The sequence below is a fragment of the Rhea pennata genome, chromosome 10, assembly GCF_028389875.1.
Source record: "Rhea pennata isolate bPtePen1 chromosome 10, bPtePen1.pri, whole genome shotgun sequence".
NCBI lineage: Eukaryota > Metazoa > Chordata > Aves > Rheiformes > Rheidae > Rhea > Rhea pennata.
This window is the reverse complement of record NC_084672.1, coordinates 18,366,027-18,378,801: the sequence shown is the minus strand read 5'-3', so window position 1 is coordinate 18,378,801 and position 12,775 is coordinate 18,366,027. Positions and strand designations below refer to the sequence as shown.

The 12,775-nt window shown below is 37.7% G+C and overlaps 1 protein-coding gene across 1 annotated transcript in view; it reads left to right on the top strand.

The window, feature by feature from the left end:
* The first annotated feature begins 924 nt into the window (after nt 1-924).
* OTUD7A (OTU deubiquitinase 7A) overlaps nt 925-12,775 on the top strand; it is a 149,883-nt gene continuing 138,032 nt past the window's right edge. Inside the window, exon 1 of the mRNA XM_062583667.1 lies at nt 925-977. The gene's annotated coding sequence lies outside the window, so the exon portion shown is untranslated. The remainder of the gene's footprint in view (nt 978-12,775) is intronic.

Sequence of the window (12,775 nt, the reverse complement as noted above, 5' to 3'; positions counted from 1 at the left end):
ACCTATAGCAGACTAATTTCAGTTGGGAAACCTCAGTGTTCCTGGAGGAGGAGGTAGCTTTTCCTGACAAGTATAAAGTATGCCTGTACCTGTGTGGTGTGGGTTTTTTCTTTTTGCCCACACGTTTTGCTTCATGTCTTGGTTTTGCGTGTTTATATTCTTCTTTATGATGTTAAGTGGCAAAAGGGGAATGCTTGGATCTCTCTGGAGGCATATTCTTTGATGCATTTTATTTTCTAATCTAGTTGTTATTGGAGGAATGGAAGTGAAAGACAGCTTTGGGGTGAGAAGGGCTTGTTTTAATGGAAGGACAATGCACCGGTGTATATACTAGAGTAGCTGGGTACTAGGTTATGGGAGAAGTTGCTGTAGTAAATTTTTGTCACCCTTTGAGCAAATAATAATATGAAGCATCAAAACAGAGGGCATGTGAAAAGTAGTAACTTAGAGTGACGTACCCAATTTGTCGAGATCAGCAGCGGGCAGGCTGCAGGGCCCGGCACAGGAATGGATGCGGGGGGGGGCAGCCCCTTCCCGCTCGGCCCCGGCGCGGAGCGCGGCCGCTCCCGCTGCCCCAGGGGCCGCCGGCGGCTGCGGCCCAGGCCGGGCCGTCCTGCGGCAGCGAGGCCGAGCAGGGGCGGGCGCGGGGACGGCTCCCGCGGCTGTGCCGGCGGGGCAGGGCGGAGCGCGGCGCGGCGCTCCGGGCCGCTGCGGGCTGCCGAGGGGAGGGCCCTGCGGCCGGTGACTTCATGGGAAGGAGGCGGCGGCGGGAGGTGGCTCTCGCTTTCCGTCTCCCGGAGCCGTCTGCAGGGCGGGTGAGAGGCGGCCGCTCTGCCTGGCAGCGCGGGCGGGGGGACCGCGGTGACGGAAAGCAGCAGCTGAAGGCGACGGCAGCGGCTGAGTTGACTTCCTCCCTCCCGGTCGGAGGAAGATGGAGCTCGGTTAGGAAGCGCTTGTGGGAGGTGTAGCGGCAGCAGGTAAGAGCTGCTGCTTCCTTCTCCTCTTCCCACGCCCCGCCTGGCTGGGTGCATGGCCGGGGCGGGTCGGGGCGGCCCGTGGGCCGCTGTCATTGAGCGGGAGGTGGCACAGGTGCCCCGGCCCGGCCCGCAGCGCTGCCCTTGCCTCGCTGCCCTTGCTTCCAGGCTACCCGCTCCGCCCCGGCTGCAGCGGTTCCCGCTGTGCGGGGCTGCGGGCAGCCGGGGAGCAAAGCCCTCGGCCGTAGCCGCTAAAGGCAAAGGTAGCTGTTAGGAGACTGCGTGTCCCGGGTTTCTGTGGCAGGGATGGTGGCAGATCTCTCGACTCTGCCCCCGCCCCGTCTCCACCAGCTCATTGATGAGCTCCGGCAAGGGCTTCTGCATTGCAGACTCTCGGCCCGGCTTCGCTCCGGCGTTCGCGGCTTTATCTGATGAAAGGAGCCTGCTCCTGGCCGGGTGGTCCAGTCCTCTCGGGCAGGAGGCCGGTTTAGGCAGATGATTGCATTCTCCTGTGGTTCCTGCACCTAATCAGGTTATCTAGGGGATCAGTCTCGTTCAGACTGGTATTATATGTATGTAGTATTTGTTTTCTCTCAGTGCTACAAAAGGGAATCTGTGTGAATAAGCATCCTTTGGAGTTTACGATGTGAAATATTGTGCAGTGAAATATAATTGTGCATATAAAACATAATGCAGAGAAGTACACTACCTTGCATAATCTAAATTTAAAAAGCTCACTACCCCTATGCTTACCCTGCAGGTTGGATTTTTTTTTTTTTAAGCCCTTTCTGGAGCATTGTTAAGTGTTCCTATGAAATAAAGATCCAGAGTCTCTTATGACAGAGTGCTACAAACAAAAGAAGAAAATGTTGACTACTTCTGCTATAGTTCAGTCACGATAAGTTCCTCATCACTGGTCAGTGTCATTCACACACTATTCTTCCGGCTACATGGGCACACACAGCTCCATACTGACAGAGGGGAATGGTCTCTTTTGTTGCCCTTTGGATGTGCCTTTAAATTAGCTATCTGTAATGATGGCATAATGTAACAAACTCTTGAGCCTCCTCTTCCAAGGCCTGAATAGTGCTGTAATTTCTAATATGCTGTACAGACATAAATTACTTTAATAAGAATAGAAGGAAACCTTTCCCAGTTTTCGTTTGACCTTCAGCACCTCAGACAAGTATTTGAAACAGATGATCAGGGCAAGTATTTTGGACCTGGCTGGTGGAAAATATGTTGTTCAACAGAACATGTATGACTTGAATCACAGCTAGGATGAAAGAGTCAGCATTTTAAACTCTATATCCAAAGGAAACTAATGTCTGATAAATTTGGCCCACGTTTTTATTTTAATTCAATCTTTATAGATAACATTGAATCTAGAAAAGGTTGATAGGGCACAGATTTAAAGTGAGGCGGATATATATGGAGCTTCTGGAACTGGAAGTGCTATCAGTGAGCAAAGTGATCTTTTTTTAAAAAAAAGTGTTATTAAAATACAAGTGTGATAACAGTTGAGGCTATATCGGCTCCATTTTGGCGGTTGATGTGAACTGACTAAACAGTCTCTCTGCTTGTGTGGATAAAGGCCAGATTTTGCACAAGCATGCATGTGCTGCTCTCTTAGGGACAAGCTGGAGTTTCCCTATGTGAGTGTTGGAATATAGTTGAATATCACCAGCTACCCTTTTCAGGGATACATTCTGTTACAAGCCTGTATCCATTTGATAAGACTGTACTGTTGGTCATGGGGTAGAACATAGAAATGAAATAATGATGTAAAACCTTCAGATGACGTAGAATAGAAATGACATTTTCCTGAGTCTCCTTCTTTTGTGATACTGCATTTCTATGTTAGTAGTTTACACGAAACTCAATCATCTTCATAATAGCTTAATCTGTGTATAGTATGATAACTGTTAAGAGTATCAGACTGAGTAAGGATTGGGTGTAATAGACTAACAATTTGTTATGTGTATAGCAAAAAATAACTGATCGTTCACTAACTTTTAATGCATCATCCGTTTTCAAAAACAGCTATTCTTTTGGAGATGAAATCAAGAAGATTTTGGTTTACCAGGGCAAATTCAGATAAGGGTGATAATGGCTGGATGTTAAAGACTTTGAGTAAATGTGGAATGAACAGGTGAAAAGGATCTTAATCCTTTCTTAGTAAGCCTGCCTCTGCATCTTTCATCATTCCTGGTATATCCCCCTTGCAGTCATGTTGGCAGACTCAGCAAAAAGGCAGGGACTGAACAGATTTTCAGTGGGCCTCCAGATCAGGATTTTTGCAGAGCCATATACGTGCAGGTATATGAATATTCACTTGAATCTTAAATCAGTGTGCTAATCATTGCCATGGTTTCCCTTGCTGCGATTATGTTGTAAAATATAGAGAATCTATGTTTTACATAGCCAAAGTATTGTGTGTAGAAAACATAATGCCTGAAGAGTGTACTGAAGGATTGATTTGGGGATTTTAGGAATAGTTACATTGTAATTGATCATACTCCTCACTGAGCTGTTTGTTTTAAATCTAATCACTGCGGTGTTTTCATCTCATTTAGTCTAGTTAGAGTTCTTTGGTATTATATCTTTATTGGCTTAGAGTAAAAAAAAATAATAATGGTATTTTATTATATTTCAGAGACATATAAGAACTCTAAAAACATGTATATCATTGTGTTGTCCCATATTATATTTCAGGTTGTTATTGCTTTAAGATATAGCAACTTCTGTAGCCTTAACAGGAGGAGGAGGATGCTATTTCTAGTGAGGCATATGTGTTTCTGGAGAGAGAGTTGAAGCTGGAAGAGGGAAAGGATCAAGAGAGAACTTGCAGCATATTTGTCACCAGCCGTTCAGACCGCAAGTCTTACTGTGTTTGATAATGTCTTGTTCTGTTTAATGTATTTTGGATTTCCCATAACATACCATGAAATCTGAATCTTTGATTTGAATTTCATGTAATATCTTTGGGCACATATTCAGCAAAAATTAAACATAATATTTTAATTAAGGAAATGGTAAGCTTTTAAAATATCAAATGCATTTGTAGTTAAATTGAGGACAGAAATAAATAGAAAAGGGTTTTGGGGAAGGTTTTATAGTCTGCTAATTCATTTATAGTTAATATGCTCCCTGTATGCACTGCACAGCCATGTACATGCATTCATGTATATCTGCACCAAAGCATAGAGCTAGATGGTATATGGACCTTACAGACAAATGAATTGATGTTATTCTAATGGGAAAATTGGCAATTAACCTGTCTAAGTAGTTTGCATAATTAGATATCTGTGCTGTAAGAGAAGTTTATCAGTTTTAAGAGGGAAGTAAATGATGCATAGGTGTTATACTTTGTCTTTCTATATTTCTTTGTTGTTGATTTGCTAAAACAGTACATGGCACAAAACTGAGGAAGCCAAATGTCTCCACATAAAATGGCAGAATTGTTCTCTATTCTTTGCTAATAATAAATCTTTTATTTTAAATGTAGATTAATTAGTATATAGTTATCTATCTATCTATCTATATATAATTAGTCTGTAAGTATAACAATACAACTATTTCACCATCAGACATTTTCTAGTCTCTATTTAGCTGTACTTCCCCAAATGCTGACCCTGGGCAGTAAGATTGGAAACTTAATGAGCATGCAGAGACTAGAGATATAAAAGCTGTAACTTAGTACTTTTCTCTCTATCTATCTTTAAGTATTTTGAAGAGAGAAAGCTAATTGTGATGTGCTTCAAGTCTTATTCTCAATTTCCTTTAGATTCTGGCTTTTCCTTTATTTGAGGTCAATACTGTCTATTTTAGGTTATGGATATACTAGAGATTTTTATTCATAGTGCTTTGTTGTAGTGGTTTACTCTAGAATGCTGTTGGTAATATCTTTACTTATCTCTTTAAATATTTCTTGGGTGGATACTTGGCAAATCTTTTTGGTTGAAGTAGAGGAATTCTTGCATATTGAATTCAGTTTATAAATGCTTTATCTTTAAATAGTGTGTCGGTTCAGTCTTTTTTCATTGTTCTAAATTTGAGGCTTATTCTTGAAGTAGGCAATTCATTGCTAGAGTGGCTTATTAACTTTAAAAGTTTATAAATTGATGTAATATTTTATAATCTCAGAATTTTGAAATGCATTTTGATTTGAAAAATATCACAAATTCCGGCACAAGAGTGTGACTTTAAGATAGTTCAAAAATCAAACTTCTAGTATAATTTACAAAGGAAACGGAGGGTAGCCCTTTCTTTCACAAGGAGTAAGTTTGTATTTTCCTACTTCTTGTGAGCAGAATGTCATCAGTCCCCATATAGGGAGTCCAGTTAATCTACCTGAATAGTCAAGTTATATATACTGGCTCTGGACATTCTGATGGAATTAGGAATGCCTCACTTTGCTTTTTAATCTAAAATTAGATTTATTTTCTCTCCCTGTTTTTATTCCTGTATTTTAGACTAGCTACTTACGCTGTGCTATTGTTAAATACACATTGATGTTTACCTTTAGCCTATTTAACGCTGTACCCAACAATACAACTAAATATTGACATAAAAATGCTTTTCTATAGCTTGTGCTTCATGACATTTAAATCTTTTTGCAGTATATCTTGATTTTAGAATTGGTTATTTTTAAATACAATGTATTTGGCTCAGATCTTCTGGATACACTAAGACTGGTGAACTAATTTACGTACCACGTGCCTCACTGAGTTTTGGTTGCTTTAAAAATTACATACAAAGATAGCAATTCCTCTTTCTTAGTTTAAATCAGTTAAAGTTGTTTTTCATTTTGAAGAGCTTTCCTGAAGTTATCAGTTATTGCTGTTCTACTGTGCCTGTAAGAAACTAGCAAACAGTTGTTTTAAAGAGTTGAAGTGTAGCACTAACTGCTTCAGAAAATGCAAAAATATGAATACTTTCAGGGGGCTCTTTTTAAGAATGAGAATATCTGCCTGTAATTCATGCTATATTTAGCAAAATTAGTATATTTCATGTATGTTTAAAAATTCATCATTCAGAATACTGAGTTATGTTCTCTGATCATTTCACTATTATATGTGATACTTCAAAACCATTTGACCTATAAATGGTCAGAAAGAGAGTCCAGAAAATGGAGATTTGTTTTCTTATTCCATTTTTTTAAGAGGGTAAAGTAGCCCCTTTTTGGGGGCGAAGGAAATTATGATATAGTCAGTCTTTGGTACTAATCAACTAGGTAATAATACGTATTGACTGCTTAGCCAAAAAAGAAACAAAGTCCATGCAAAAAGTGGGCAAACTGTGAAAAAATTTTGATTCTCATTTTTGGTTACACTGGTTGTATTTCCATTATTGTTATCAGAATTTAAAGTGGAATACTACATTATCTGCTTTAATTAAATGCTTGAAATACCACATTTCTAACTGTGATGACTGCTAATGCCATTAGTGACTTCTCTCATATAATAAAGTTCTGTATGTAACTAGGAGATGTAATATATTTCTAAGCCCTCGCTGTGATGTTATCAGAAACATATTTTAATGCCTGTGATTAAAATGGTTGGCTGCCATGGTGATAGTACCATAGAAACTGGTAGAACAATCATTGCCTGTTAGAAAGTCAGATTGAAAATTCTTTTCTATTTTCCTCTCTCTTATTTTTCAGCACCTTAGCAGGAATGAAATTCTGCTTATGTTATATTTCCAATGTACAAATTATTTAATGAATTACTTTGCTATGTGTTATGTGGCAGACCAAGCCAAAGTTGTTATATTGGTCTTGTCTAAATATTAAGCACGCGAGTAACTGAGAATTCAGTCATAAGCCATGGACTACTTCTAGTCTCTGGGCATTGGATTAGAGGCATTTCTTGTAGCACAGATTGCTGCAAGATTTTTAAGTTGCTTAACTACAATTTCTTTCAAAATAATACAATATGTATTTTTTTACTTCAAAAATACTCCTTCAGCAAAGAAGTGCAATGAGTATGTCCATTAGGCACTGTCTGTATAGCACTTGGAGTAATAGCAGAACTTTAACTGGGGAGCCTGACATTGTGAAGGGGTTGTCTGCCTTGAATTATGCAAATTTTGAACTTAATCTCTCTTCAGGCTATAAAAGGCTAGAATGTCACAGGAAGCTACTCTGGAAGGCCTAGTATTTGGAGATTTTCCTGATTAAACATGTATCAAGGCCCAAGACTGCATAACTTTGAATACTGTTCAGAATTGCCTAGCAAGGCAGGGGATTGGTGGTAAATGCCAGTTCTGAGTTGTAGTTTGCAAAAAGGTGCAGCACTCTAAAACCTAAATCTTTATGTGAAATAATTTCTAAAAATGTTAAGACATATCTTTTGCTTTAAATCACAGACATGGCAAGCAGATTTGAGATGAATAGTGAACCACATCTAAATTATACATCTAGTTTGGAAGCCTCATCTAGCTATAAAAGAGTAATATACATTTACTATATTCTTGTGTTAAATTGATGAATGTGAACTAAGATCATATAGCAGGTAATATCTTTACTGGATCAGCTCCTATCTTCTCTTTTGAGGTCTGTTGCAACAACAAACAAAGTATCAGAAGTAGTCCCTGACTTGACTTGGATCACCCTATCTCCTGGTTCAAATCAATTATTTCTCTATCATGCATGGGTGCCTATATCAGGTGCTAACACACTATTGGACATTACCAAGCAAGGACGTGGAGTGACTGATGCAAAATGTAGCTCTGTAGATACATATTTATTAAGATTCTGTGGAAATACTTACATTGTCTTCAAAGTTGCTGACATGCTTGCAAGGAGCTTTTATCTTGTATTAAAGAGTTTTCCTTATTAGTACTGAGATCAATGTAGAGGACAGATTCTTAACAGTGGAAAATTGAGCTTATTGGTTAGGTTCAATCTGTAGTAAGCAAGAAATAGTAGAAGCAAATTATATTATCAAACTCCGCGATGAGATGCAAATATGTCTGTACACTCTAATCAGAGTAACATACTTACTGAGAAGAGAATCCAGACCAAAGTGTTGCAAATGGATATGTTGGGAACTTACTCTGAGACCTACCATACCTTACCAAAAACTTGCCTCCCCTTTGAGAATATTTAGTATCCCAGTAGCTTATATTTTATCTTAGAGTTGTTACATTGTCAATTCTATGGAAAAGAAGGATATATAGCTGTATTAAATAACATTCTGGTAATGAGAAGGGAAGATTTTAGTGTAAAGAAGGCACAGATATGGCAAATTATAGTCAAGTATGAGGCTGTGAGATGACCTAATTGCCTCCCATGAATCTCTAAAGAAGTCTTTCCATCTTTTCCTCAGTAAGGGTGCCAGTGAATTAAAGAAAAGCTACAGTCGAAAAGAAAGACAAAGGAAAATAATTCTTTTAAGTGTAATAGCAGAATAGGCACCATGTAGGTAAAGGTGAAATATGGGAAAGATTCAGGCAGGATCAAGCATTCACCTGTTCTACAAGTACAGCTGGTTAAGAGTTGGAGAGAAACTTCTCTTCAGCACAGATTAACAGAAGTAATATATAGTGTAGTGGTTCACAAAACAGATGTCTATCAGGATAACATGGAATAAATTCAGGTTGATAAACTAGCTGCAGATTGGGAAGTTGACATTGCTGTTTTTATTTTATTTTATTTTTTAAAAAAAAAAAAAAAAAACTAAACTGCCTGAAAAAGTACTAAGTTTCATGAGCCATGAGTAACAGGATGGCTGAGCATTTATGAGCTGAGGATTGAATTCTGTGATTGGGAGGTTATCTTGAAAATTTGAAATTTAAAACAACAACAGCTGTGATGCTGTATGTGATACACTATTTTTCTGTTCCATGTAATTTTTTTTCAAAAACCGTAGAAGTGAAACTTCAAACAAAAGCATGGGAGGGCATGTCAGTGCCAACTTATTTAGAAGAAGGTCCAGGTCTGGGTGACATTTTTCCACAAGGAGCCCAGGTCCTATGAGTTATTCTCACAATTTCTTATCATATTTTGTTTTGATGTCACAAGAAAAAACAAACTGGCTATTCTAATGTTTGGCTTTGTGTAATGTCTCTTCTGTTGAAAGACCTGCATGAAGAAATGCGTTTTTGAGTCGTATATTTGTGGATGAGTTTTACTGGGTGAAGGGCACTTGAAATGTCAGGTCCTTTAGAAACTGTGTGTTTCTTAGCAATAGATAGTTCTTTCCTTCAGGCTGCTTCGTATCAATGCATTATGTCAGGGCCTCAGATATATAGAACTCATGTATCTGTTTCTAATTGAAAATTTCCTGCGTGTTTGTTGTATGGTAGTTTCTTTTTTTTGTTCATTGCTAAATATTTGGAGGCAGATTTTCAAATAGATTAGGAAAAGTTTGTGCTCATGTAGATCCCCTTCATACAGAAGGCTCCCGTAAGTGCTTTAATGATTTTTTTTTCTCTCGTGTTCTTATGTCTATAGTCATATTTGCACCTCTGTGTTCGAAGATGCCAAACTGAGGTTGCTTAACAGGTAAGGATTGTACAACAGTTTTGGGCAGGAAATTTGGAGACGGATATTTCTTAGTGCATAAGCAGAGTGTAAATGCTCAAAACAGAATTTAATCAGGATTAATGAAAGATTATCTTTTTGGCAAGAAGGAGGGGGATAATAAAAATGGAGAAAGATGTTCACTGTAGGCTATGTAGATATTTTTCCTCCTTCATTAAAGAAGGTCCTGTTGAAGAAGTCCCACATAGAGTTCTGTAATGCTTCTTGGTTAACATAGTTTGCATTTTTCTCATTCTGTATCGTTAAAAATTTCTTCTGACACTGATACACATAAAAACACATAGAGAAGAAAAAGCACCGTAAAGCCTAGAGTTGTGCTGTTTGTAACAAGAATCATTATGATGATGTCTCTGGTTAGGCTATATCAGCTTTGTAAGAGTTCCTCTTTATGTCACTTTATCCATCCACACTTTGCTCTGTTTCTTCACCCTTCAAGGGCAGAACCTGTGTAACTGGCAAAGGAGGATGGGTCGGACAGAGGCTGGTAGGTTAGGAATTGAATCTCAGGACTTGTGACTGGGAGAACTAACAATGTTTTTGCAGTGGGGTCTAAGTCTGCTTGAACTAGCTTTTTTTGTGATTATGAACACTTACCATAAACTCTTCATTACTCATTGCACATGGGGGAATTTAAGCAAGCTGTCCTTGTGTGGTGTTTTGAAGGCCCTGAGTTACTGGTGCATGTGCCTTGCTGATATGACGTATTTTTTATCTGCAGGTCTGGTAGCATTATGACTAGAAAAAGATAATACGCTCATTTCAGAAGATAAACAATATGTAGTCATACTGGAAAACCTGATCAATGTGCATCCAATTGAAGTATTGCTAGTTTGGCTGGTCTCCCTCAGTGCTAAAGCAGATCAGGTGACTGAGCTATGCTATTATGAACACAAAATATTGTATTAGTAAAGTGTAGACCTTAGTTAACATGGAAATATAAATCATTGACTTCTGCTGCTACAGGAAATGAATATTCATGCCTAAGCAACTCACTGATAAGTTGATAAGGTCATTGTGTCTAGCTGATCATCTCTTGACTCTTTGATACAGAATTTGAGAAACAGAGCTGCTATCATTTTCCTTCCTTCAGTTTTGTCTCTTAAAATTATAGTTTTAGTGAAAACGAAGAAATGGTTCCTTCAAGAACTGTTCAATTGTTAGCTTTCATGCCACATGCCTCTCATATTTAATATAAAAATATTCTCTCGTTCATTATAAAGCGAGGGAATGTCGTCATGGAGGAAGATATCTCTGAGGCCAGTTGTCACTAAATGTATGTTTACAATTATCAAAGAAAAATATGGAATACCTTTCTTTATAAAAAGAGCTTTAATTCCCTAAAAAGATTTTTGTGAGGGAAGGTTTGGAGATCACAAAATTTTATTCTGCATATTGTATGCCACTCTGACACTGTGACCGCTTTTGCCTCAATTACTGTCTTACAGCTGTTATAGTGACATATAAAACAAGAAGGTTTTTTAATATATTTTTCTGTGAACTTATTTTCCTCTACAAAATCTGAGACTAACCCATGAAAGAGAAAATGATTCTGTCTATAATTTCAATTTACCTGATGATATTAATTGTATTTGAGAATTTGAGAATTAATGGTATTTGAGAATCATGGTCCTGGAGAACAGGAGAGCAATGGTTTCAGAGAATAAAACAAACAAACCCCCACAGATGTTAACATCCTTTTATGGTGAAGTGATGCCAAAAAATGTGCTTTATTGAATTGTGGAGTTCTGAGTCTTTGGCAGAAGATATCCTCAGAGGGAATGGCTATACTGATAAACTACATTTCCTTGACATTAGTACTGCAAAAGTTTAAGCTGAAATGGCCAATAAGTGAGTTTAGCTCTATCCACATATGTAACAGCAAAATATTTTGTTGTCAGAAAGCTTCAGCTTAAGTCCCAGGTGTTTTAAAACGTTTCATGACAGATGTCTATGAAAAAAATTTATTTGTGCTGCTTCAAATGATACACTATCAGTTTACTCACTTTTTCTTTTTTAATAGAGAAAAGTGTAATTGTGCAAAATGGTTTGCAGTTTTGGGAATATTTTATTCTTTCTTGAATATGGCTGTGGAAAATAAACTTTATTTAAAGGGAGAAAATAAGTGAATAGATTTCTGTTGAACTCGTACCCTTCTCAGTGTTGTACTGTATATTTCATAGCCTTAGGAGGGGGTAATTTTATAGCTTGTTCAATGATGTACAGTAAAGTCCTGAGATCTAGAGGAAGAATGCCCCAATAAATGAAACTCAAATTTTGGTAACTTCTAGTTATCTTACTTGTTTTAATCATCACACTATGAGAAATTCAATGTGTTGTTAAGTATGATACGTATGTGTACGTATGAAATGTACACAATCTGTTACACTTTTTTTTCTTTAAATGCAACAGTAAGAACAAGTTTTACTGTTACTAGGAAGGTAAAAATACTAAAGCAAAACCTATTTCTGTACAGATGTTCATGCCAAATATGACCAATTATTTCCTCTTCCAGCTAAAGTAACAAAGTGAAATACAACAACTGTATATATGTTTATTTTTAGTAGGCAGCTTGCAATGTTTTTGAAAGAAGAGATTGTTGAAAATAATTGAGGATTTACAGGCCCATGTTCTAGAAGAGTGGGTTACTGGCAAATAGTAAAAATACTTAAAAAAAAAAAATGTACAATTTGTTAAACCTCATACAGTTATTCTGAAGTGGGGATGGACTATTCATTACTCTTGCAAACAGAGGAACAGAGAGATAAGTTAAGTGAAGTCTATTGTGTAGTGGTTAATGTTCTTTAATGAAGTATGAACTTTGTCCTGTCATAGGAAAACTACTTGCATACCTTTGTGAGGTATAAAAAATGTTTGAGGAGGCTATTTGAACCCCTTTTTGCTAATTCTATAATAGTTTGCAAGAGAAGTTAAAAAAAAAAAAAAAAATCCTGAGCGGCCAGATAACGTAAAAGCTTATGATCTGATTAATAAAATAACTTGATGCAATGAGGTGCTAATAAGAGAAGTTTCTTATGTTTTGCTTCTGCATGTTCCCACTGTATGTGTGGCTGGAATGAAGTTATATATTTGTAGATCTAACAGATGCTCTTTTCTTCAAGCCTTGCACTGTTAAATTGGGTCACTGCATATAATGCATGTTAAATGAGACAAGAGGCTTTGTGGTATTTGCAGAAAAAGTTAGTTGCAGGATTTCACAGTATTACAGGAAACACATTACAGTTAAGTACATTTA